The sequence below is a fragment of the Stegodyphus dumicola genome, chromosome 11, assembly GCF_044657685.1.
Source record: "Stegodyphus dumicola isolate Sdum_Otavi_A_Nest chromosome 11, ASM4465768v1".
Lineage (NCBI taxonomy): Eukaryota > Metazoa > Arthropoda > Arachnida > Araneae > Eresidae > Stegodyphus > Stegodyphus dumicola.
The window spans coordinates 167,660,142-167,687,262 of record NC_140778.1 but is presented as its reverse complement, the minus strand read 5'-3'; the positions used below and the strand labels follow the sequence as shown (position 1 = coordinate 167,687,262).

Below are 27,121 nucleotides of genomic sequence, written 5' to 3'. Positions count from 1 at the left end.
CGGCGGGCACTCCATGGTCAACAGCTGCTCCAGGGACTCCATGAACAGCACGGGAACAGGTTCCAATGGATCCAGCAACAGGACCTCCAGCGGGAACGGCAGGCACTCCACGGTCAACAGCTACAACAGGAACGTCTCCAGGGACTCCATGCACCGTATGGGAACCTGCTCCGGCATCCAGGACTCCAAAACTGGCTTCAGGAGGCGGTGAGCGTCTTCCAGGGCTCCGAACTCCAGGCGGTGGGCGGGGCCTCGGCGGTGGGCGAGGCCGAGAAACAGGAAACATCTTTAGCCACCAGTCTACCTGTAAAAACAGTAAGAAGTGACCAAAAAAGATGAAAAAGTATCGGCAACTCGACCGATTTACTACACTTTGATCTTAGCCAAAAGGCCGAGAAGCGATGCAGAATTCTCTGGCGTGATGAATTCACTTTCAATTTTTCATATTTCAAAAGTCCTGAGCATTCGTGCAGGGGGAGAAGGGGGTGCAGAAGACTCAGGTTAGCGAGTGCTGCTTGGGGGTTTTTTATGATATGTCGTTATTTCATCCTCCTCCTGTGTTACAAAAAAAGAGGTGTACAAGGATGACCAATTTCTGTCTAGTCAAGTGGATCATTTTGCGGTCCTTTCTAATGTTCCCATTCTGGAGGCGTCAGTCCCCTCCTCCTTGGGCGGGGCTAGTTTTAAAAAGCCAAGGACGTCAAAAGTTCATTTCATTCAAGATTCAATTGCAAATTTTATTCTTACTACAGCAAATGAACCACAATGCTGAAATATCCTCACAGATATTTCTACAATATCGCAATAACTTACAGTAGTTATATTGGACGTTTTACGGAAACGTTGGCCGGAACAAAATTCAAAGTAGAAAAAGTTAATCCGATCTCAACGCGAAATCGCTACAGTCAATAACAGCAGTAAGTAAACAACTGAATTCCGGTGTTTTCCTCCAGCTTTTATAAGCTTATGCACCATGCAACATAATATTCTCGTATTTTCTCAATTTTTTTTCAGATGGGAAAAGAGGACAATGAAATATTCATGAAAGTGTTCATTTCTCTGGAGTAGCTTCCTCCTCCGAAAAATCTCATTCTTCACTGCAGGTGAATATAAAACAAATGTAATTACAAAGGCAATAAAAATAGCAAAACCAAAAATAAATAAATAAATATTCCTGGAGTTATCGAATGCCCATGCTTGGGAAGAAATTATTTTTTGTGATTAAACAAATATTGAGACAGTAAAATTTATCAGCCAAAACTGCATTACATAATGCCAGAGTTTGATTGACACAAACTCGACATGCACAGTCCAGCACATGGTTTCCAACTCAGAGATACTCTCTCTCTCTCTCTCTCTTCAGTTCAAACGTTGCACTTGAAAACACAGAGTGAAATATTAGGAACTTAAAACAATTAAACAAACAGAAAAATTACAAAAAACACTTTACAAATTCATTTGTAATATGTACAATAAAACAGTACTTTTTAATTTACAATTAATGATTACTTTGTATTCTACACTTCCACACTAGTGGCGGGCAAGCCATCTCAAAACTCAGAATAAACTGCTTCCTGCATAGTGCAGCCATCTATTGGCATTTTCCCGTTTGTTAATATTAATGTGCCAACAAAATAAATGAATGAATGAATAAAAACATAAATACAACAATCCTTAACAATAATTGTAGACCATTACAATTAGCTGGCGTTTAGAAATCATACAGAGACAAACAAAACATTAGGAAACAGACAGAAAAATCTTTGTTGCTGCAGTGTGCCTACAAACATTTTACACCCTTTTGAGAGTTATTTACAATAAAAAGGCTCGTGTGTTGAAAGAAGCAATTTGGTATACGCGCGCTGTAGTGGGAAAGATCTGGCAAATGTGAATAGGAATTCTCTCAAACTTACATGAAATGAGACAAAAATGTTACTGCAAATGAAATTTGAGTGATATTTCGAGGCCGATCTTCCTTCAATCAGTCAGACAGAATGAGTAAGTTGTTAACAGTACGGGGAAAGAAATGTGGATTTTATGGGATTTCTGTAAATACGAATAAAACTTCGTATTTACAGAAACCAGAACTTGACACTGAAAAGAACGAGGGTTAAACCCGAGGCTCCAGAATGTTCCCATTCCGAGGAAAAGAACGAGGGGCCCGAGTTAAAAAAAAGGCAGGTCGCCGCACACTCGTACAAAGGTATGATGTTGTCAGACCTTCGGTTTTCTGAAATTTGAAGGGGCCATTTTAAAAGGACGTTTTCCTGAGGATGCAGTGGGTGAGTGAAGTTTCTGCTTTTTGGATATATTGTGGGCCGTATCCTGCAAGTAGTGCCATAGCAGGCCAACCCGTGGCGAGGGCGGAATAAATTCCTAACCACAAGCCTATCTGCAAAAATTAGTTTAATATCTTGACGTCATGTCGACGTCGTATCAGATATTAAGCTGATAAGAACAGACTAGGGTTTTCTTTCTACTTACATATTTCGGGGGTTTGTACTTTGTGAACACTTAATCGGATAGTTCAGTGAGTCCATGTTAAATTTACCAGTTCTCCTGTCTGACGTCCGTGAGATGCTCCACATAGATATCCCTTGATTTACTTATTGTTTCACTTACGATGAGCTTTCGCATAAGTGATGCGTACTTCCTGCTGCAGATCCTGCTGAGAACTTTATCGTTGTTTGGATCCCATGATCCTAGTGCTCCGATTACAATTGCTTCTACGCGCACATCGTTGTATGTAGATTTCAGTGCTTCGATTAGCGGACGGTACTTGTTCATCTTCTCTCGGCGAGCAGCATCAAATGAAGACCGACGGTTGTCAAAAGCAACTGTTATGTCTAGGATGAGGCATGCGTTGTCTCTTGTTAGGATGATGTCCGGGCGTAGCGGGAGTCCTCTGACTGGCCGGTTCTCGGAGAGGAGCTGCCACCTTCCACTGGCTGCCTTTTTAATCCTCTCTACCACTGCATTGTGCCTCGCTTGGTAGAGACGGCTGTATCTCATGCAGTGGCAGAGGACATGCGGGAGGGTCTCGAGCTCAAAGTTGCATCTTCTGCAGCCACGGGAGCCATTCACATTGCGACGAACACCGTTCAGGGGGACGAGGTTTAGCCTTGCACGATGTATAAATCGCCAGTCGGCGAATCGTGTAAATGCCCCGTTCCGGAAAAAGTGAGAGCTTGCTTTGGCAGCCGCTGCGCATTCCATCGCCTTGCCCTGGTTGGGATAAGTGATGAGTTTCTCTGCGCGGGATTTCTTGATGGCATTCCGCAGGGTGCGGAATACAAGGCGTCGCTTGCCGGCTGTTATGGTGGTACCGTCATGAGAGATCTCCACAGTGTGGTCGTCAGAAATTGTCCACGTGACTTTTAGGCGACGGGCTGCGCTTCTGGCCGCGGACCAAACTGATGAAATTGGGTTGGAGGTGCTCCTGGGAAAGTCTTCGTCACATCCCGAAAGGAAAGCTGCAATCTCAGAGAAGGAAGGAACCCTTTTCAGTCGTCCACTTACAAGTCGCGTAAGGTCCTCCCAAGCGAGCTGTTGTATCCCAGGGTCCAATGAAGTGAGCAACTTGAAAGCGCTGTCAATCCTTGCTATATCTGAGCTTTCGGCAGCCAGCGGGATACCAAAGCATGCAGATTCCTTCGCGCCGTAAAGATATTCATTTGCCGCCTCGGGAGGTAGGTTGAGAGTCCTCTTTAGTAGCGGGCGCACATGTGAGTCAATCTTTGCCCAGTCGGTTTTCTTCAACCGGGCCGTCCTCATATCAAAATCCATTGATGGAAACACAAAGGATTTGAGCGCGTCAATGCGCTGCCAGGGAGCAAGTGGCGAATTCAGGATCATCTCGCATTTCTGTAGGTAAGTATTGAGTGCCTCGATGTCCGGTGGTTGGTTGAATCCAATTGGTTTCCCCAAAAATTCCTCACCTTCACCCTCACGAAGACACCTGATGGCAGTGCCGTCGATCGAGAACTGAGAGTGGCGGACACCCGTTGGGCGAGCTCCGGAGATATGTAGGGAGAAGCATTTTCTGGGGTTGATGTAGAGGCCAAGCTTTCCAACCAGGTTGTGCGTCAGATTGAGTTGAGTTTGCAGCTCCGCAGGGGAGGGCGCGAGTAGCAGTAGGTCGTCGGCATACGCCAGTATGCGGTGTAGAGGACTTTGCCCTTGGACTGCGACAAGTATCGGGTTGATGGTCAAGTTGAACAACAGCCCACTTAGGGGGCAATCCTGACGTACTCCGATGTCAATTGGAATTGGATCCGTGGGGCCTTCCTCTGTGAAGACGCGTGTGGACGCATCCGTGTACAGCTCCTGTATCAGCTCGGTGAAATGATTCCCAACTCCAGAGGCTCGAAGCGCAGCAAAAATTGCATCGTGGGGCACGGATCCGAAGGCATTGGATAGGTCCAATGACGCCAGGCAGGTGTCAGATTGGCTGGTCCGTGCTAGCTGGATTCTCTGCTGAACAACGAAGTTATTTTCAAACACCCCGTCGAAGGGTAGAAATCCCTTCTGTGACGGGGAGAGGATGCAGTTGTCGATGAGCCAAGAAGTGAACCGTCGTGCCAGGCAACCACAGAACAGCTTGGCAATCGTAACACTCAGCGAGATAGTACGCCAGTTTTTGATGTTATGCGGGTCACCCCCTTTGGGTAACAGGATAGTACGAGAGTCTTTCCAAGCTGCAGGGACTTTCCTAGCTTTCAAGCAGATGTTGAAGATGGCTGCGAGTACTGTACAGTCCGGATCAACGGCCTTCCAATGGTTGTATGAGAGTCGATCGTGTCCGGGTGCCGAGGTTTCAGCTGAATAGAGTTTCCTTGCGATCTCTGCAGGAGAAAATGGAGAGAGGTCAAGTTCTCTGGGGAGAGGGGATGGTGAGGTGTACACTGAGGTGTCAACTCGGTTGTTGCATAGGGCAGCAGCAAAGTGATCTTGTATATCCTGTCTTCCAATTGGGCATCTCTGTGAATCATCCCCGCAAATCAGTCGGACCGCTCTGCGTCGGTTACGACGGTAGAGTTTCTGGAGCAACTTTGGGTCATCACGTATCTTGGCGGAATTGTTGTTGTTTCCAGTTACATCCTCGCTAGCGGGAGGAAGACGAACTGCACTCGCGGCGGCCATCAAGATCTCGTCAAGTAACGTGGAAAAGGCATCCCACTGCTCAGTGGTCATCGGGTCGGAAAACTCTTCCAGTCGTTCTACGAAGTGTTCAAGGGGGGACGTGACTTGTATTTCTACACCACCCAGTGGAGATCTCTCGGCATCATCCGATACGGCTTCTGGAACCGGTGAGTCGGGTGTAACTGTAGGACCGGTAGGTGAAGGCGAATCCGGGAAGGACGGCTCCGGGGAGTGTTCTTCAAAGGAAGGGTTGGTTCCCAGATTGTCAGTCAAAGGCGCATCAACCTGTGGGGTAGTCCTCATGTCTGTTCCTGGAGGTGCGGCATCCTCTTGATAGGGCAAGGTATTAGGGTCTGTTGCACTTGTCGATTGGTAGGCAGTGGAAGGTCCATCAGTTCTAGCATCATCTTGGCGAGATGTACGGAATCGTGCAGTCCGTGCCTGTCGTCTTGCCGAGGTGGAGGGAAGGAGAGGCGTCACTAGAGGTGGCTGGAGTAAGCGCTGCCGTTCACGTCGGTGGCGTGCTTGGTGGTTAAGGAATCCACCCCGTGTTTGGCATGAGAAGTCGCACTGGGTACATCTCCAACGATGTTGAATGCCCGATTCGACGACTACGGGCCGGTCTCTAAAGCATTGATGGGTCGAGACCTTAACGGCGATGGGCAATAGGCAGTGTGCACACCAGTTCCGAGTGCTAGCAACATCTATGCCATGTGTGTACAAGAGGTGTCTGCAGAGCGAGTGGCGGAGTTGGGTCCAGCGTTTCGAATGGAATGTCCTATGGCAGTCCCTTTCGGTGCAGTGGAGTGTGTCTTGCATCGGGAAGAGTAGATGGACAATAGAGTCACGTCGGCAGGATGTCTCTGGGCAGGACTCATGATTCTCCACATGAGTGGGCATAGGCAAAGGCTCCCTCACTGACAGGTTCTGCAATGGCCTGCTAGGACGTGGGCCAGGTGCAATTTGCTCAGTAGAAGTCGTAGCAGCATGTGAGCGTATTACATTGCTGTCTGGTGCGGGCAATTCAGTAGAGAGCAGATCAGTCCTTTCTGAGGGAGTGAGGCATAGGATGAGGACGTCCGCATCAGTCGTGTCTCCAGCGCTGGAGGTAGTATCCAAGCGTGTCTGGCAGGGTACTTGAGGTGCGACATCGGATTCACCAGGTAGGTCTTTACTAGGCGAAGTGGTCACCGGGACAGTGGCAGTTAAAGCAGGTTGAGGAGCAGCGTCTGTTGAGCCAGAGGCAGTGCAGTCCGTGTGGACGGGGCCTGGTGCAGGAGCAGCGGGCGGTGAAGAAGCGGCGTCAGTCAGTGTCTCAGGAGTTGAGGAGGTAAAGTCATCGTCTCCAGGAGAGGTAGGAGGGGGAACCTGTCTGTGACGGAGGTGACGATGGGACCGCAGCTGTTTCTTATTCAGGCAGGAGCGACCACAATCCGGGCAGGTGACGGCAGACGCCAGTTGAGGTGTGGAAGCATTAGTCTTTGGTCCAGGTATGACGGTGGGAGTAGAATTCCTGGCCGGGAGGGTGGAGTATGGTGTCGACGGGATTGACGTCTCCGAAGGTGGCAGCAAGTTCCTTGTGTTCTCCGCAGGAAACACCTTGGATTTAGCAGGTACGATGGACGTCAGAGACTCCGTCCCCGCGGTGGAGGTGATCACTGCGCAGAGAGGACCGGTTGAAGCAGGATGAGCAGAACTCTCTCTCATGGATGGCGAAGAAAGAGCTTCAGCGTAAGTGCGTGGGGGTGAGCTCGTGAGTGTGTTCGATGAGCAGGCATGACCAGCCGCCGTCCGAGCCCGTGTATGATGACATACGGGCGAGATCAATGACCCAGGAATGCTCGCAGCTACCCTTCTGTCAGGAGGTGGGTGGAGCTGACTGTCTTTCTCCTGCACGTGCGTCCTTGTATGCCTTCTGAGGCCCCTTCTGCTCGTACACTCCAATCCGCAGACGTAGCATGCGAATGTAGACTGGGGTGTGGTGGGCGTGTCCTTGGCAGAGGAGGACGTGTGAGCAGACTTGGCGAGTGATGAACCCTCTGGTGTCCTTCGTTCACTAGGTTGACAAGTGACCACAGGTAGGAGCGGTGTGCAGCCAGAAGTCTTGGCTTGAATTCTATCCAACAGTTGGCGTAAGTGTCCACCTTTGGAAAGGGGCGGTCCAGAGGGTGTAACGAAAGCTGGCACGTGTCTGGGCAAGGAGGACGACCCGGTGGGCGTGGCTTCACTAGTGGCGATACTCCCGTAGTAGTAGGTGGGCACACTCCTGGCAGACGAGCCGGCTCCGGGCAGGCAAGGCGTGGCACTAGGGACCACAGCGGCGACTCCAGGATGAGCAGTGGCACTAGAAGATGCAGGAACAGCTCTGGAACCTCCAGTGGCAATTTCGGGAGAGGCACTCGCTCCAAGGGCAAGAATAGCTCCGGCAGATCCAGCGACGACACAAGAGTTTCCATCGGAGGATCCATGGTCTGCAGCGGCGACTTGGGATGTAGCCGGAACGGATTGGATCAATCCAGGGACAGATGCAACCGGGAAGGCTCCGGCCGTCACAGGGATGTCTTCAGAAGCTCCAGGGTAGGCAGGAATGGCCTCAGACAATCCGGGGGCCTCAGCTTCTGCATCAGGCGCACCAGGAGAGGCTCCAATAGATCCAGGGATGGCTTGGGAAGCATCAGCGGCTGATCCCGGAGCAAGAGGGACGACTCCATTGGATCCAGGGATAGCTCCAGCGGGAACGGCGGGCACTCCATGGTCAACAGCTGCTCCAGGGACTCCATGAACAGCACGGGAACAGGTTCCAATGGATCCAGCAACAGGACCTCCAGCGGGAACGGCAGGCACTCCACGGTCAACAGCTACAACAGGAACGTCTCCAGGGACTCCATGCACCGTATGGGAACCTGCTCCGGCATCCAGGACTCCAAAACTGGCTTCAGGAGGCGGTGAGCGTCTTCCAGGGCTCCGAACTCCAGGCGGTGGGCGGGGCCTCGGCGGTGGGCGAGGCCGAGAAACAGGAAACATCTTTAGCCACCAGTCTACCTGTAAAAACAGTAAGAAGTGACCAAAAAAGATGAAAAAGTATCGGCAACTCGACCGATTTACTACACTTTGATCTTAGCCAAAAGGCCGAGAAGCGATGCAGAATTCTCTGGCGTGATGAATTCACTTTCAATTTTTCATATTTCAAAAGTCCTGAGCATTCGTGCAGGGGGAGAAGGGGGTGCAGAAGACTCAGGTTAGCGAGTGCTGCTTGGGGGTTTTTTATGATATGTCGTTATTTCATCCTCCTCCTGTGTTACAAAAAAAGAGGTGTACAAGGATGACCAATTTCTGTCTAGTCAAGTGGATCATTTTGCGGTCCTTTCTAATGTTCCCATTCTGGAGGCGTCAGTCCCCTCCTCCTTGGGCGGGGCTAGTTTTAAAAAGCCAAGGACGTCAAAAGTTCATTTCATTCAAGATTCAATTGCAAATTTTATTCTTACTACAGCAAATGAACCACAATGCTGAAATATCCTCACAGATATTTCTACAATATCGCAATAACTTACAGTAGTTATATTGGACGTTTTACGGAAACGTTGGCCGGAACAAAATTCAAAGTAGAAAAAGTTAATCCGATCTCAACGCGAAATCGCTACAGTCAATAACAGCAGTAAGTAAACAACTGAATTCCGGTGTTTTCCTCCAGCTTTTATAAGCTTATGCACCATGCAACATAATATTCTCGTATTTTCTCAATTTTTTTTCAGATGGGAAAAGAGGACAATGAAATATTCATGAAAGTGTTCATTTCTCTGGAGTAGCTTCCTCCTCCGAAAAATCTCATTCTTCACTGCAGGTGAATATAAAACAAATGTAATTACAAAGGCAATAAAAATAGCAAAACCAAAAATAAATAAATAAATATTCCTGGAGTTATCGAATGCCCATGCTTGGGAAGAAATTATTTTTTGTGATTAAACAAATATTGAGACAGTAAAATTTATCAGCCAAAACTGCATTACATAATGCCAGAGTTTGATTGACACAAACTCGACATGCACAGTCCAGCACATGGTTTCCAACTCAGAGATACTCTCTCTCTCTCTTCAGTTCAAACGTTGCACTTGAAAACACAGAGTGAAATATTAGGAACTTAAAACAATTAAACAAACAGAAAAATTACAAAAAACACTTTACAAATTCATTTGTAATATGTACAATAAAACAGTACTTTTTAATTTACAATTAATGATTACTTTGTATTCTACACTTCCACACTAGTGGCGGGCAAGCCATCTCAAAACTCAGAATAAACTGCTTCCTGCATAGTGCAGCCATCTATTGGCATTTTCCCGTTTGTTAATATTAATGTGCCAACAAAATAAATGAATGAATGAATAAAAACATAAATACAACAATCCTTAACAATAATTGTAGACCATTACAATTAGCTGGCGTTTAGAAATCATACAGAGACAAACAAAACATTAGGAAACAGACAGAAAAATCTTTGTTGCTGCAGTGTGCCTACAAACATTTTACACCCTTTTGAGAGTTATTTACAATAAAAAGGCTCGTGTGTTGAAAGAAGCAATTTGGTATACGCGCGCTGTAGTGGGAAAGATCTGGCAAATGTGAATAGGAATTCTCTCAAACTTACATGAAATGAGACAAAAATGTTACTGCAAATGAAATTTGAGTGATATTTCGAGGCCGATCTTCCTTCAATCAGTCAGACAGAATGAGTAAGTTGTTAACAGTACGGGGAAAGAAATGTGGATTTTATGGGATTTCTGTAAATACGAATAAAACTTCGTATTTACAGAAACCAGAACTTGACACTGAAAAGAACGAGGGTTAAACCCGAGGCTCCAGAATGTTCCCATTCCGAGGAAAAGAACGAGGGGCCCGAGTTAAAAAAAAGGCAGGTCGCCGCACACTCGTACAAAGGTATGATGTTGTCAGACCTTCGGTTTTCTGAAATTTGAAGGGGCCATTTTAAAAGGACGTTTTCCTGAGGATGCAGTGGGTGAGTGAAGTTTCTGCTTTTTGGATATATTGTGGGCCGTATCCTGCAAGTAGTGCCATAGCAGGCCAACCCGTGGCGAGGGCGGAATAAATTCCTAACCACAAGCCTATCTGCAAAAATTAGTTTAATATCTTGACGTCATGTCGACGTCGTATCAGATATTAAGCTGATAAGAACAGACTAGGGTTTTCTTTCTACTTACATATTTCGGGGGTTTGTACTTTGTGAACACTTAATCGGATAGTTCAGTGAGTCCATGTTAAATTTACCAGTTCTCCTGTCTGACGTCCGTGAGATGCTCCACATAGATATCCCTTGATTTACTTATTGTTTCACTTACGATGAGCTTTCGCATAAGTGATGCGTACTTCCTGCTGCAGATCCTGCTGAGAACTTTATCGTTGTTTGGATCCCATGATCCTAGTGCTCCGATTACAATTGCTTCTACGCGCACATCGTTGTATGTAGATTTCAGTGCTTCGATTAGCGGACGGTACTTGTTCATCTTCTCTCGGCGAGCAGCATCAAATGAAGACCGACGGTTGTCAAAAGCAACTGTTATGTCTAGGATGAGGCATGCGTTGTCTCTTGTTAGGATGATGTCCGGGCGTAGCGGGAGTCCTCTGACTGGCCGGTTCTCGGAGAGGAGCTGCCACCTTCCACTGGCTGCCTTTTTAATCCTCTCTACCACTGCATTGTGCCTCGCTTGGTAGAGACGGCTGTATCTCATGCAGTGGCAGAGGACATGCGGGAGGGTCTCGAGCTCAAAGTTGCATCTTCTGCAGCCACGGGAGCCATTCACATTGCGACGAACACCGTTCAGGGGGACGAGGTTTAGCCTTGCACGATGTATAAATCGCCAGTCGGCGAATCGTGTAAATGCCCCGTTCCGGAAAAAGTGAGAGCTTGCTTTGGCAGCCGCTGCGCATTCCATCGCCTTGCCCTGGTTGGGATAAGTGATGAGTTTCTCTGCGCGGGATTTCTTGATGGCATTCCGCAGGGTGCGGAATACAAGGCGTCGCTTGCCGGCTGTTATGGTGGTACCGTCATGAGAGATCTCCACAGTGTGGTCGTCAGAAATTGTCCACGTGACTTTTAGGCGACGGGCTGCGCTTCTGGCCGCGGACCAAACTGATGAAATTGGGTTGGAGGTGCTCCTGGGAAAGTCTTCGTCACATCCCGAAAGGAAAGCTGCAATCTCAGAGAAGGAAGGAACCCTTTTCAGTCGTCCACTTACAAGTCGCGTAAGGTCCTCCCAAGCGAGCTGTTGTATCCCAGGGTCCAATGAAGTGAGCAACTTGAAAGCGCTGTCAATCCTTGCTATATCTGAGCTTTCGGCAGCCAGCGGGATACCAAAGCATGCAGATTCCTTCGCGCCGTAAAGATATTCATTTGCCGCCTCGGGAGGTAGGTTGAGAGTCCTCTTTAGTAGCGGGCGCACATGTGAGTCAATCTTTGCCCAGTCGGTTTTCTTCAACCGGGCCGTCCTCATATCAAAATCCATTGATGGAAACACAAAGGATTTGAGCGCGTCAATGCGCTGCCAGGGAGCAAGTGGCGAATTCAGGATCATCTCGCATTTCTGTAGGTAAGTATTGAGTGCCTCGATGTCCGGTGGTTGGTTGAATCCAATTGGTTTCCCCAAAAATTCCTCACCTTCACCCTCACGAAGACACCTGATGGCAGTGCCGTCGATCGAGAACTGAGAGTGGCGGACACCCGTTGGGCGAGCTCCGGAGATATGTAGGGAGAAGCATTTTCTGGGGTTGATGTAGAGGCCAAGCTTTCCAACCAGGTTGTGCGTCAGATTGAGTTGAGTTTGCAGCTCCGCAGGGGAGGGCGCGAGTAGCAGTAGGTCGTCGGCATACGCCAGTATGCGGTGTAGAGGACTTTGCCCTTGGACTGCGACAAGTATCGGGTTGATGGTCAAGTTGAACAACAGCCCACTTAGGGGGCAATCCTGACGTACTCCGATGTCAATTGGAATTGGATCCGTGGGGCCTTCCTCTGTGAAGACGCGTGTGGACGCATCCGTGTACAGCTCCTGTATCAGCTCGGTGAAATGATTCCCAACTCCAGAGGCTCGAAGCGCAGCAAAAATTGCATCGTGGGGCACGGATCCGAAGGCATTGGATAGGTCCAATGACGCCAGGCAGGTGTCAGATTGGCTGGTCCGTGCTAGCTGGATTCTCTGCTGAACAACGAAGTTATTTTCAAACACCCCGTCGAAGGGTAGAAATCCCTTCTGTGACGGGGAGAGGATGCAGTTGTCGATGAGCCAAGAAGTGAACCGTCGTGCCAGGCAACCACAGAACAGCTTGGCAATCGTAACACTCAGCGAGATAGTACGCCAGTTTTTGATGTTATGCGGGTCACCCCCTTTGGGTAACAGGATAGTACGAGAGTCTTTCCAAGCTGCAGGGACTTTCCTAGCTTTCAAGCAGATGTTGAAGATGGCTGCGAGTACTGTACAGTCCGGATCAACGGCCTTCCAATGGTTGTATGAGAGTCGATCGTGTCCGGGTGCCGAGTTTTCAGCTGAATAGAGTTTCCTTGCGATCTCTGCAGGAGAAAATGGAGAGAGGTCAAGTTCTCTGGGGAGAGGGGATGGTGAGGTGTACACTGAGGTGTCAACTCGGTTGTTGCATAGGGCAGCAGCAAAGTGATCTTGTATATCCTGTCTTCCAATTGGGCATCTCTGTGAATCATCCCCGCAAATCAGTCGGACCGCTCTGCGTCGGTTACGACGGTAGAGTTTCTGGAGCAACTTTGGGTCATCACGTATCTTGGCGGAATTGTTGTTGTTTCCAGTTACATCCTCGCTAGCGGGAGGAAGACGAACTGCACTCGCGGCGGCCATCAAGATCTCGTCAAGTAACGTGGAAAAGGCATCCCACTGCTCAGTGGTCATCGGGTCGGAAAACTCTTCCAGTCGTTCTACGAAGTGTTCAAGGGGGGACGTGACTTGTATTTCTACACCACCCAGTGGAGATCTCTCGGCATCATCCGATACGGCTTCTGGAACCGGTGAGTCGGGTGTAACTGTAGGACCGGTAGGTGAAGGCGAATCCGGGAAGGACGGCTCCGGGGAGTGTTCTTCAAAGGAAGGGTTGGTTCCCAGATTGTCAGTCAAAGGCGCATCAACCTGTGGGGTAGTCCTCATGTCTGTTCCTGGAGGTGCGGCATCCTCTTGATAGGGCAAGGTATTAGGGTCTGTTGCACTTGTCGATTGGTAGGCAGTGGAAGGTCCATCAGTTCTAGCATCATCTTGGCGAGATGTACGGAATCGTGCAGTCCGTGCCTGTCGTCTTGCCGAGGTGGAGGGAAGGAGAGGCGTCACTAGAGGTGGCTGGAGTAAGCGCTGCCGTTCACGTCGGTGGCGTGCTTGGTGGTTAAGGAATCCACCCCGTGTTTGGCATGAGAAGTCGCACTGGGTACATCTCCAACGATGTTGAATGCCCGATTCGACGACTACGGGCCGGTCTCTAAAGCATTGATGGGTCGAGACCTTAACGGCGATGGGCAATAGGCAGTGTGCACACCAGTTCCGAGTGCTAGCAACATCTATGCCATGTGTGTACAAGAGGTGTCTGCAGAGCGAGTGGCGGAGTTGGGTCCAGCGTTTCGAATGGAATGTCCTATGGCAGTCCCTTTCGGTGCAGTGGAGTGTGTCTTGCATCGGGAAGAGTAGATGGACAATAGAGTCACGTCGGCAGGATGTCTCTGGGCAGGACTCATGATTCTCCACATGAGTGGGCATAGGCAAAGGCTCCCTCACTGACAGGTTCTGCAATGGCCTGCTAGGACGTGGGCCAGGTGCAATTTGCTCAGTAGAAGTCGTAGCAGCATGTGAGCGTATTACATTGCTGTCTGGTGCGGGCAATTCAGTAGAGAGCAGATCAGTCCTTTCTGAGGGAGTGAGGCATAGGATGAGGACGTCCGCATCAGTCGTGTCTCCAGCGCTGGAGGTAGTATCCAAGCGTGTCTGGCAGGGTACTTGAGGTGCGACATCGGATTCACCAGGTAGGTCTTTACTAGGCGAAGTGGTCACCGGGACAGTGGCAGTTAAAGCAGGTTGAGGAGCAGCGTCTGTTGAGCCAGAGGCAGTGCAGTCCGTGTGGACGGGGCCTGGTGCAGGAGCAGCGGGCGGTGAAGAAGCGGCGTCAGTCAGTGTCTCAGGAGTTGAGGAGGTAAAGTCATCGTCTCCAGGAGAGGTAGGAGGGGGAACCTGTCTGTGACGGAGGTGACGATGGGACCGCAGCTGTTTCTTATTCAGGCAGGAGCGACCACAATCCGGGCAGGTGACGGCAGACGCCAGTTGAGGTGTGGAAGCATTAGTCTTTGGTCCAGGTATGACGGTGGGAGTAGAATTCCTGGCCGGGAGGGTGGAGTATGGTGTCGACGGGATTGACGTCTCCGAAGGTGGCAGCAAGTTCCTTGTGTTCTCCGCAGGAAACACCTTGGATTTAGCAGGTACGTTGGACGTCAGAGACTCCGTCCCCGCGGTGGAGGTGATCACTGCGCAGAGAGGACCGGTTGAAGCAGGATGAGCAGAACTCTCTCTCATGGATGGCGAAGAAAGAGCTTCAGCGTAAGTGCGTGGGGGTGAGCTCGTGAGTGTGTTCGATGAGCAGGCATGACCAGCCGCCGTCCGAGCCCGTGTATGATGACATACGGGCGAGATCAATGACCCAGGAATGCTCGCAGCTACCCTTCTGTCAGGAGGTGGGTGGAGCTGACTGTCTTTCTCCTGCACGTGCGTCCTTGTATGCCTTCTGAGGCCCCTTCTGCTCGTACACTCCAATCCGCAGACGTAGCATGCGAATGTAGACTGGGGTGTGGTGGGCGTGTCCTTGGCAGAGGAGGACGTGTGAGCAGACTTGGCGAGTGATGAACCCTCTGGTGTCCTTCGTTCACTAGGTTGACAAGTGACCACAGGTAGGAGCGGTGTGCAGCCAGAAGTCTTGGCTTGAATTCTATCCAACAGTTGGCGTAAGTGTCCACCTTTGGAAAGGGGCGGTCCAGAGGGTGTAACGAAAGCTGGCACGTGTCTGGGCAAGGAGGACGACCCGGTGGGCGTGGCTTCACTAGTGGCGATACTCCCGTAGTAGTAGGTGGGCACACTCCTGGCAGACGAGCCGGCTCCGGGCAGGCAAGGCGTGGCACTAGGGACCACAGCGGCGACTCCAGGATGAGCAGTGGCACTAGAAGATGCAGGAACAGCTCTGGAACCTCCAGTGGCAATTTCGGGAGAGGCACTCGCTCCAAGGGCAAGAATAGCTCCGGCAGATCCAGCGACGACACAAGAGTTTCCATCGGAGGATCCATGGTCTGCAGCGGCGACTTGGGATGTAGCCGGAACGGATTGGATCAATCCAGGGACAGATGCAACCGGGAAGGCTCCGGCCGTCACAGGGATGTCTTCAGAAGCTCCAGGGTAGGCAGGAATGGCCTCAGACAATCCGGGGGCCTCAGCTTCTGCATCAGGCGCACCAGGAGAGGCTCCAATAGATCCAGGGATGGCTTGGGAAGCATCAGCGGCTGATCCCGGAGCAAGAGGGACGACTCCATTGGATCCAGGGATAGCTCCAGCGGGAACGGCGGGCACTCCATGGTCAACAGCTGCTCCAGGGACTCCATGAACAGCACGGGAACAGGTTCCAATGGATCCAGCAACAGGACCTCCAGCGGGAACGGCAGGCACTCCACGGTCAACAGCTACAACAGGAACGTCTCCAGGGACTCCATGCACCGTATGGGAACCTGCTCCGGCATCCAGGACTCCAAAACTGGCTTCAGGAGGCGGTGAGCGACTTCCAGGGCTCCGAACTCCAGGCGGTGGGCGGGGCCTCGGCGGTGGGCGAGGCCGAGAAACAGGAAACATCTTTAGCCACCAGTCTACCTGTAAAAACAGTAAGAAGTGACCAAAAAAGATGAAAAAGTATCGGCAACTCGACCGATTTACTACACTTTGATCTTAGCCAAAAGGCCGAGAAGCGATGCAGAATTCTCTGGCGTGATGAATTCACTTTCAATTTTTCATATTTCAAAAGTCCTGAGCATTCGTGCAGGGGGAGAAGGGGGTGCAGAAGACTCAGGTTAGCGAGTGCTGCTTGGGGGTTTTTTATGATATGTCGTTATTTCATCCTCCTCCTGTGTTACAAAAAAAGAGGTGTACAAGGATGACCAATTTCTGTCTAGTCAAGTGGATCATTTTGCGGTCCTTTCTAATGTTCCCATTCTGGAGGCGTCAGTCCCCTCCTCCTTGGGCGGGGCTAGTTTTAAAAAGCCAAGGACGTCAAAAGTTCATTTCATTCAAGATTCAATTGCAAATTTTATTCTTACTACAGCAAATGAACCACAATGCTGAAATATCCTCACAGATATTTCTACAATATCGCAATAACTTACAGTAGTTATATTGGACGTTTTACGGAAACGTTGGCCGGAACAAAATTCAAAGTAGAAAAAGTTAATCCGATCTCAACGCGAAATCGCTACAGTCAATAACAGCAGTAAGTAAACAACTGAATTCCGGTGTTTTCCTCCAGCTTTTATAAGCTTATGCACCATGCAACATAATATTCTCGTATTTTCTCAATTTTTTTTCAGATGGGAAAAGAGGACAATGAAATATTCATGAAAGTGTTCATTTCTCTGGAGTAGCTTCCTCCTCCGAAAAATCTCATTCTTCACTGCAGGTGAATATAAAACAAATGTAATTACAAAGGCAATAAAAATAGCAAAACCAAAAATAAATAAATAAATATTCCTGGAGTTATCGAATGCCCATGCTTGGGAAGAAATTATTTTTTGTGATTAAACAAATATTGAGACAGTAAAATTTATCAGCCAAAACTGCATTACATAATGCCAGAGTTTGATTGACACAAACTCGACATGCACAGTCCAGCACATGGTTTCCAACTCAGAGATACTCTCTCTCTCTCTTCAGTTCAAACGTTGCACTTGAAAACACAGAGTGAAATATTAGGAACTTAAAACAATTAAACAAACAGAAAAATTACAAAAAACACTTTACAAATTCATTTGTAATATGTACAATAAAACAGTACTTTTTAATTTACAATTAATGATTACTTTGTATTCTACACTTCCACACTAGTGGCGGGCAAGCCATCTCAAAACTCAGAATAAACTGCTTCCTGCATAGTGCAGCCATCTATTGGCATTTTCCCGTTTGTTAATATTAATGTGCCAACAAAATAAATGAATGAATGAATAAAAACATAAATACAACAATCCTTAACAATAATTGTAGACCATTACAATTAGCTGGCGTTTAGAAATCATACAGAGACAAACAAAACATTAGGAAACAGACAGAAAAATCTTTGTTGCTGCAGTGTGCCTACAAACATTTTACACCCTTTTGAGAGTTATTTACAATAAAAAGGCTCGTGTGTTGAAAGAAGCAATTTGGTATACGCGCGCTGTAGTGGGAAAGATCTGGCAAATGTGAATAGGAATTCTCTCAAACTTACATGAAATGAGACAAAAATGTTACTGCAAATGAAATTTGAGTGATATTTCGAGGCCGATCTTCCTTCAATCAGTCAGACAGAATGAGTAAGTTGTTAACAGTACGGGGAAAGAAATGTGGATTTTATGGGATTTCTGTAAATACGAATAAAACTTCGTATTTACAGAAACCAGAACTTGACACTGAAAAGAACGAGGGTTAAACCCGAGGCTCCAGAATGTTCCCATTCCGAGGAAAAGAACGAGGGGCCCGAGTTAAAAAAAAGGCAGGTCGCCGCACACTCGTACAAAGGTATGATGTTGTCAGACCTTCGGTTTTCTGAAATTTGAAGGGGCCATTTTAAAAGGACGTTTTCCTGAGGATGCAGTGGGTGAGTGAAGTTTCTGCTTTTTGGATATATTGTGGGCCGTATCCTGCAAGTAGTGCCATAGCAGGCCAACCCGTGGCGAGGGCGGAATAAATTCCTAACCACAAGCCTATCTGCAAAAATTAGTTTAATATCTTGACGTCATGTCGACGTCGTATCAGATATTAAGCTGATAAGAACAGACTAGGGTTTTCTTTCTACTTACATATTTCGGGGGTTTGTACTTTGTGAACACTTAATCGGATAGTTCAGTGAGTCCATGTTAAATTTACCAGTTCTCCTGTCTGACGTCCGTGAGATGCTCCACATAGATATCCCTTGATTTACTTATTGTTTCACTTACGATGAGCTTTCGCATAAGTGATGCGTACTTCCTGCTGCAGATCCTGCTGAGAACTTTATCGTTGTTTGGATCCCATGATCCTAGTGCTCCGATTACAATTGCTTCTACGCGCACATCGTTGTATGTAGATTTCAGTGCTTCGATTAGCGGACGGTACTTGTTCATCTTCTCTCGGCGAGCAGCATCAAATGAAGACCGACGGTTGTCAAAAGCAACTGTTATGTCTAGGATGAGGCATGCGTTGTCTCTTGTTAGGATGATGTCCGGGCGTAGCGGGAGTCCTCTGACTGGCCGGTTCTCGGAGAGGAGCTGCCACCTTCCACTGGCTGCCTTTTTAATCCTCTCTACCACTGTATTGTGCCTCGCTTGGTAGAGACGGCTGTATCTCATGCAGTGGCAGAGGACATGCGGGAGGGTCTCGAGCTCAAAGTTGCATCTTCTGCAGCCACGGGAGCCATTCACATTGCGACGAACACCGTTCAGGGGGACGAGGTTTAGCCTTGCACGATGTATAAATCGCCAGTCGGCGAATCGTGTAAATGCCCCGTTCCGGAAAAAGTGAGAGCTTGCTTTGGCAGCCGCTGCGCATTCCATCGCCTTGCCCTGGTTGGGATAAGTGATGAGTTTCTCTGCGCGGGATTTCTTGATGGCATTCCGCAGGGTGCGGAATACAAGGCGTCGCTTGCCGGCTGTTATGGTGGTACCGTCATGAGAGATCTCCACAGTGTGGTCGTCAGAAATTGTCCACGTGACTTTTAGGCGACGGGCTGCGCTTCTGGCCGCGGACCAAACTGATGAAATTGGGTTGGAGGTGCTCCTGGGAAAGTCTTCGTCACATCCCGAAAGGAAAGCTGCAATCTCAGAGAAGGAAGGAACCCTTTTCAGTCGTCCACTTACAAGTCGCGTAAGGTCCTCCCAAGCGAGCTGTTGTATCCCAGGGTCCAATGAAGTGAGCAACTTGAAAGCGCTGTCAATCCTTGCTATATCTGAGCTTTCGGCAGCCAGCGGGATACCAAAGCATGCAGATTCCTTCGCGCCGTAAAGATATTCATTTGCCGCCTCGGGAGGTAGGTTGAGAGTCCTCTTTAGTAGCGGGCGCACATGTGAGTCAATCTTTGCCCAGTCGGTTTTCTTCAACCGGGCCGTCCTCATATCAAAATCCATTGATGGAAACACAAAGGATTTGAGCGCGTCAATGCGCTGCCAGGGAGCAAGTGGCGAATTCAGGATCATCTCGCATTTCTGTAGGTAAGTATTGAGTGCCTCGATGTCCGGTGGTTGGTTGAATCCAATTGGTTTCCCCAAAAATTCCTCACCTTCACCCTCACGAAGACACCTGATGGCAGTGCCGTCGATCGAGAACTGAGAGTGGCGGACACCCGTTGGGCGAGCTCCGGAGATATGTAGGGAGAAGCATTTTCTGGGGTTGATGTAGAGGCCAAGCTTTCCAACCAGGTTGTGCGTCAGATTGAGTTGAGTTTGCAGCTCCGCAGGGGAGGGCGCGAGTAGCAGTAGGTCGTCGGCATACGCCAGTATGCGGTGTAGAGGACTTTGCCCTTGGACTGCGACAAGTATCGGGTTGATGGTCAAGTTGAACAACAGCCCACTTAGGGGGCAATCCTGACGTACTCCGATGTCAATTGGAATTGGATCCGTGGGGCCTTCCTCTGTGAAGACGCGTGTGGACGCATCCGTGTACAGCTCCTGTATCAGCTCGGTGAAATGATTCCCAACTCCAGAGGCTCGAAGCGCAGCAAAAATTGCATCGTGGGGCACGGATCCGAAGGCATTGGATAGGTCCAATGACGCCAGGCAGGTGTCAGATTGGCTGGTCCGTGCTAGCTGGATTCTCTGCTGAACAACGAAGTTATTTTCAAACACCCCGTCGAAGGGTAGAAATCCCTTCTGTGACGGGGAGAGGATGCAGTTGTCGATGAGCCAAGAAGTGAACCGTCGTGCCAGGCAACCACAGAACAGCTTGGCAATCGTAACACTCAGCGAGATAGTACGCCAGTTTTTGATGTTATGCGGGTCACCCCCTTTGGGTAACAGGATAGTACGAGAGTCTTTCCAAGCTGCAGGGACTTTCCTAGCTTTCAAGCAGATGTTGAAGATGGCTGCGAGTACTGTACAGTCCGGATCAACGGCCTTCCAATGGTTGTATGAGAGTCGATCGTGTCCGGGTGCCGAGTTTTCAGCTGAATAGAGTTTCCTTGCGATCTCTGCAGGAGAAAATGGAGAGAGGTCAAGTTCTCTGGGGAGAGGGGATGGTGAGGTGTACACTGAGGTGTCAACTCGGTTGTTGCATAGGGCAGCAGCAAAGTGATCTTGTATATCCTGTCTTCCAATTGGGCATCTCTGTGAATCATCCCCGCAAATCAGTCGGACCGCTCTGCGTCGGTTACGACGGTAGAGTTTCTGGAGCAACTTTGGGTCATCACGTATCTTGGCGGAATTGTTGTTGTTTCCAGTTACATCCTCGCTAGCGGGAGGAAGACGAACTGCACTCGCGGCGGCCATCAAGATCTCGTCAAGTAACGTGGAAAAGGCATCCCACTGCTCAGTGGTCATCGGGTCGGAAAACTCTTCCAGTCGTTCTACGAAGTGTTCAAGGGGGGACGTGACTTGTATTTCTACACCACCCAGTGGAGATCTCTCGGCATCATCCGATACGGCTTCTGGAACCGGTGAGTCGGGTGTAACTGTAGGACCGGTAGGTGAAGGCGAATCCGGGAAGGACGGCTCCGGGGAGTGTTCTTCAAAGGAAGGGTTGGTTCCCAGATTGTCAGTCAAAGGCGCATCAACCTGTGGGGTAGTCCTCATGTCTGTTCCTGGAGGTGCGGCATCCTCTTGATAGGGCAAGGTATTAGGGTCTGTTGCACTTGTCGATTGGTAGGCAGTGGAAGGTCCATCAGTTCTAGCATCATCTTGGCGAGATGTACGGAATCGTGCAGTCCGTGCCTGTCGTCTTGCCGAGGTGGAGGGAAGGAGAGGCGTCACTAGAGGTGGCTGGAGTAAGCGCTGCCGTTCACGTCGGTGGCGTGCTTGGTGGTTAAGGAATCCACCCCGTGTTTGGCATGAGAAGTCGCACTGGGTACATCTCCAACGATGTTGAATGCCCGATTCGACGACTACGGGCCGGTCTCTAAAGCATTGATGGGTCGAGACCTTAACGGCGATGGGCAATAGGCAGTGTGCACACCAGTTCCGAGTGCTAGCAACATCTATGCCATGTGTGTACAAGAGGTGTCTGCAGAGCGAGTGGCGGAGTTGGGTCCAGCGTTTCGAATGGAATGTCCTATGGCAGTCCCTTTCGGTGCAGTGGAGTGTGTCTTGCATCGGGAAGAGTAGATGGACAATAGAGTCACGTCGGCAGGATGTCTCTGGGCAGGACTCATGATTCTCCACATGAGTGGGCATAGGCAAAGGCTCCCTCACTGACAGGTTCTGCAATGGCCTGCTAGGACGTGGGCCAGGTGCAATTTGCTCAGTAGAAGTCGTAGCAGCATGTGAGCGTATTACATTGCTGTCTGGTGCGGGCAATTCAGTAGAGAGCAGATCAGTCCTTTCTGAGGGAGTGAGGCATAGGATGAGGACGTCCGCATCAGTCGTGTCTCCAGCGCTGGAGGTAGTATCCAAGCGTGTCTGGCAGGGTACTTGAGGTGCGACATCGGATTCACCAGGTAGGTCTTTACTAGGCGAAGTGGTCACCGGGACAGTGGCAGTTAAAGCAGGTTGAGGAGCAGCGTCTGTTGAGCCAGAGGCAGTGCAGTCCGTGTGGACGGGGCCTGGTGCAGGAGCAGCGGGCGGTGAAGAAGCGGCGTCAGTCAGTGTCTCAGGAGTTGAGGAGGTAAAGTCATCGTCTCCAGGAGAGGTAGGAGGGGGAACCTGTCTGTGACGGAGGTGACGATGGGACCGCAGCTGTTTCTTATTCAGGCAGGAGCGACCACAATCCGGGCAGGTGACGGCAGACGCCAGTTGAGGTGTGGAAGCATTAGTCTTTGGTCCAGGTATGACGGTGGGAGTAGAATTCCTGGCCGGGAGGGTGGAGTATGGTGTCGACGGGATTGACGTCTCCGAAGGTGGCAGCAAGTTCCTTGTGTTCTCCGCAGGAAACACCTTGGATTTAGCAGGTACGTTGGACGTCAGAGACTCCGTCCCCGCGGTGGAGGTGATCACTGCGCAGAGAGGACCGGTTGAAGCAGGATGAGCAGAACTCTCTCTCATGGATGGCGAAGAAAGAGCTTCAGCGTAAGTGCGTGGGGGTGAGCTCGTGAGTGTGTTCGATGAGCAGGCATGACCAGCCGCCGTCCGAGCCCGTGTATGATGACATACGGGCGAGATCAATGACCCAGGAATGCTCGCAGCTACCCTTCTGTCAGGAGGTGGGTGGAGCTGACTGTCTTTCTCCTGCACGTGCGTCCTTGTATGCCTTCTGAGGCCCCTTCTGCTCGTACACTCCAATCCGCAGACGTAGCATGCGAATGTAGACTGGGGTGTGGTGGGCGTGTCCTTGGCAGAGGAGGACGTGTGAGCAGACTTGGCGAGTGATGAACCCTCTGGTGTCCTTCGTTCACTAGGTTGACAAGTGACCACAGGTAGGAGCGGTGTGCAGCCAGAAGTCTTGGCTTGAATTCTATCCAACAGTTGGCGTAAGTGTCCACCTTTGGAAAGGGGCGGTCCAGAGGGTGTAACGAAAGCTGGCACGTGTCTGGGCAAGGAGGACGACCCGGTGGGCGTGGCTTCACTAGTGGCGATACTCCCGTAGTAGTAGGTGGGCACACTCCTGGCAGACGAGCCGGCTCCGGGCAGGCAAGGCGTGGCACTAGGGACCACAGCGGCGACTCCAGGATGAGCAGTGGCACTAGAAGATGCAGGAACAGCTCTGGAACCTCCAGTGGCAATTTCGGGAGAGGCACTCGCTCCAAGGGCAAGAATAGCTCCGGCAGATCCAGCGACGACACAAGAGTTTCCATCGGAGGATCCATGGTCTGCAGCGGCGACTTGGGATGTAGCCGGAACGGATTGGATCAATCCAGGGACAGATGCAACCGGGAAGGCTCCGGCCGTCACAGGGATGTCTTCAGAAGCTCCAGGGTAGGCAGGAATGGCCTCAGACAATCCGGGGGCCTCAGCTTCTGCATCAGGCGCACCAGGAGAGGCTCCAATAGATCCAGGGATGGCTTGGGAAGCATCAGCGGCTGATCCCGGAGCAAGAGGGACGACTCCATTGGATCCAGGGATAGCTCCAGCGGGAACGGCGGGCACTCCATGGTCAACAGCTGCTCCAGGGACTCCATGAACAGCACGGGAACAGGTTCCAATGGATCCAGCAACAGGACCTCCAGCGGGAACGGCAGGCACTCCACGGTCAACAGCTACAACAGGAACGTCTCCAGGGACTCCATGCACCGTATGGGAACCTGCTCCGGCATCCAGGACTCCAAAACTGGCTTCAGGAGGCGGTGAGCGTCTTCCAGGGCTCCGAACTCCAGGCGGTGGGCGGGGCCTCGGCGGTGGGCGAGGCCGAGAAACAGGAAACATCTTTAGCCACCAGTCTACCTGTAAAAACAGTAAGAAGTGACCAAAAAAGATGAAAAAGTATCGGCAACTCGACCGATTTACTACACTTTGATCTTAGCCAAAAGGCCGAGAAGCGATGCAGAATTCTCTGGCGTGATGAATTCACTTTCAATTTTTCATATTTCAAAAGTCCTGAGCATTCGTGCAGGGGGAGAAGGGGGTGCAGAAGACTCAGGTTAGCGAGTGCTGCTTGGGGGTTTTTTATGATATGTCGTTATTTCCTCCTCCTCCTGTGTTACAAAAAAAGAGGTGTACAAGGATGACCAATTTCTGTCTAGTCAAGTGGATCATTTTGCGGTCCTTTCTAATGTTCCCATTCTGGAGGCGTCAGTCCCCTCCTCCTTGGGCGGGGCTAGTTTTAAAAAGCCAAGGACGTCAAAAGTTCATTTCATTCAAGATTCAATTGCAAATTTTATTCTTACTACAGCAAATGAACCACAATGCTGAAATATCCTCACAGATATTTCTACAATATCGCAATAACTTACAGTAGTTATATTGGACGTTTTACGGAAACGTTGGCCGGAACAAAATTCAAAGTAGAAAAAGTTAATCCGATCTCAACGCGAAATCGCTACAGTCAATAACAGCAGTAAGTAAACAACTGAATTCCGGTGTTTTCCTCCAGCTTTTATAAGCTTATGCACCATGCAACATAATATTCTCGTATTTTCTCAATTTTTTTTCAGATGGGAAAAGAGGACAATGAAATATTCATGAAAGTGTTCATTTCTCTGGAGTAGCTTCCTCCTCCGAAAAATCTCATTCTTCACTGCAGGTGAATATAAAACAAATGTAATTACAAAGGCAATAAAAATAGCAAAACCAAAAATAAATAAATAAATATTCCTGGAGTTATCGAATGCCCATGCTTGGGAAGAAATTATTTTTTGTGATTAAACAAATATTGAGACAGTAAAATTTATCAGCCAAAACTGCATTACATAATGCCAGAGTTTGATTGACACAAACTCGACATGCACAGTCCAGCACATGGTTTCCAACTCAGAGATACTCTCTCTCTCTCTCTCTCTTCAGTTCAAACGTTGCACTTGAAAACACAGAGTGAAATATTAGGAACTTAAAACAATTAAACAAACAGAAAAATTACAAAAAACACTTTACAAATTCATTTGTAATATGTACAATAAAACAGTACTTTTTAATTTACAATTAATGATTACTTTGTATTCTACACTTCCACACTAGTGGCGGGCAAGCCATCTCAAAACTCAGAATAAACTGCTTCCTGCATAGTGCAGCCATCTATTGGCATTTTCCCGTTTGTTAATATTAATGTGCCAACAAAATAAATGAATGAATGAATAAAAACATAAATACAACAATCCTTAACAATAATTGTAGACCATTACAATTAGCTGGCGTTTAGAAATCATACAGAGACAAACAAAACATTAGGAAACAGACAGAAAAATCTTTGTTGCTGCAGTGTGCCTACAAACATTTTACACCCTTTTGAGAGTTATTTACAATAAAAAGGCTCGTGTGTTGAAAGAAGCAATTTGGTATACGCGCGCTGTAGTGGGAAAGATCTGGCAAATGTGAATAGGAATTCTCTCAAACTTACATGAAATGAGACAAAAATGTTACTGCAAATGAAATTTGAGTGATATTTCGAGGCCGATCTTCCTTCAATCAGTCAGACAGAATGAGTAAGTTGTTAACAGTACGGGGAAAGAAATGTGGATTTTATGGGATTTCTGTAAATACGAATAAAACTTCGTATTTACAGAAACCAGAACTTGACACTGAAAAGAACGAGGGTTAAACCCGAGGCTCCAGAATGTTCCCATTCCGAGGAAAAGAACGAGGGGCCCGAGTTAAAAAAAAGGCAGGTCGCCGCACACTCGTACAAAGGTATGATGTTGTCAGACCTTCGGTTTTCTGAAATTTGAAGGGGCCATTTTAAAAGGACGTTTTCCTGAGGATGCAGTGGGTGAGTGAAGTTTCTGCTTTTTGGATATATTGTGGGCCGTATCCTGCAAGTAGTGCCATAGCAGGCCAACCCGTGGCGAGGGCGGAATAAATTCCTAACCACAAGCCTATCTGCAAAAATTAGTTTAATATCTTGACGTCATGTCGACGTCGTATCAGATATTAAGCTGATAAGAACAGACTAGGGTTTTCTTTCTACTTACATATTTCGGGGGTTTGTACTTTGTGAACACTTAATCGGATAGTTCAGTGAGTCCATGTTAAATTTACCAGTTCTCCTGTCTGACGTCCGTGAGATGCTCCACATAGATATCCCTTGATTTACTTATTGTTTCACTTACGATGAGCTTTCGCATAAGTGATGCGTACTTCCTGCTGCAGATCCTGCTGAGAACTTTATCGTTGTTTGGATCCCATGATCCTAGTGCTCCGATTACAATTGCTTCTACGCGCACATCGTTGTATGTAGATTTCAGTGCTTCGATTAGCGGACGGTACTTGTTCATCTTCTCTCGGCGAGCAGCATCAAATGAAGACCGACGGTTGTCAAAAGCAACTGTTATGTCTAGGATGAGGCATGCGTTGTCTCTTGTTAGGATGATGTCCGGGCGTAGCGGGAGTCCTCTGACTGGCCGGTTCTCGGAGAGGAGCTGCCACCTTCCACTGGCTGCCTTTTTAATCCTCTCTACCACTGCATTGTGCCTCGCTTGGTAGAGACGGCTGTATCTCATGCAGTGGCAGAGGACATGCGGGAGGGTCTCGAGCTCAAAGTTGCATCTTCTGCAGCCACGGGAGCCATTCACATTGCGACGAACACCGTTCAGGGGGACGAGGTTTAGCCTTGCACGATGTATAAATCGCCAGTCGGCGAATCGTGTAAATGCCCCGTTCCGGAAAAAGTGAGAGCTTGCTTTGGCAGCCGCTGCGCATTCCATCGCCTTGCCCTGGTTGGGATAAGTGATGAGTTTCTCTGCGCGGGATTTCTTGATGGCATTCCGCAGGGTGCGGAATACAAGGCGTCGCTTGCCGGCTGTTATGGTGGTACCGTCATGAGAGATCTCCACAGTGTGGTCGTCAGAAATTGTCCACGTGACTTTTAGGCGACGGGCTGCGCTTCTGGCCGCGGACCAAACTGATGAAATTGGGTTGGAGGTGCTCCTGGGAAAGTCTTCGTCACATCCCGAAAGGAAAGCTGCAATCTCAGAGAAGGAA

The 27,121-nt window shown here is 49.1% G+C and overlaps 8 pseudogenes; all 8 read right to left on the bottom strand.

Moving 5' to 3' along the window:
- Positions 1 to 253: 253 nt before the first annotated feature.
- LOC146994736 (U2 spliceosomal RNA) lies at positions 254 to 403 on the bottom strand (annotated as a pseudogene).
- Positions 404 to 2,308: 1,905 nt separating this feature from the next.
- LOC146994735 (U2 spliceosomal RNA) lies at positions 2,309 to 2,488 on the bottom strand (annotated as a pseudogene).
- Positions 2,489 to 8,133: 5,645 nt separating this feature from the next.
- LOC146994734 (U2 spliceosomal RNA) lies at positions 8,134 to 8,283 on the bottom strand (annotated as a pseudogene).
- Positions 8,284 to 10,182: 1,899 nt separating this feature from the next.
- LOC146994733 (U2 spliceosomal RNA) lies at positions 10,183 to 10,362 on the bottom strand (annotated as a pseudogene).
- A 5,645-nt stretch (positions 10,363 to 16,007) lies between these two features.
- On the bottom strand, positions 16,008 to 16,157 carry LOC146994732 (U2 spliceosomal RNA; annotated as a pseudogene).
- Positions 16,158 to 18,056: 1,899 nt separating this feature from the next.
- Positions 18,057 to 18,236, bottom strand: LOC146994731 (U2 spliceosomal RNA; annotated as a pseudogene).
- A 5,645-nt stretch (positions 18,237 to 23,881) lies between these two features.
- Positions 23,882 to 24,031, bottom strand: LOC146994730 (U2 spliceosomal RNA; annotated as a pseudogene).
- Positions 24,032 to 25,936: 1,905 nt separating this feature from the next.
- LOC146994729 (U2 spliceosomal RNA) lies at positions 25,937 to 26,116 on the bottom strand (annotated as a pseudogene).
- Between the last annotated feature and the right edge of the window lie 1,005 nt (positions 26,117 to 27,121).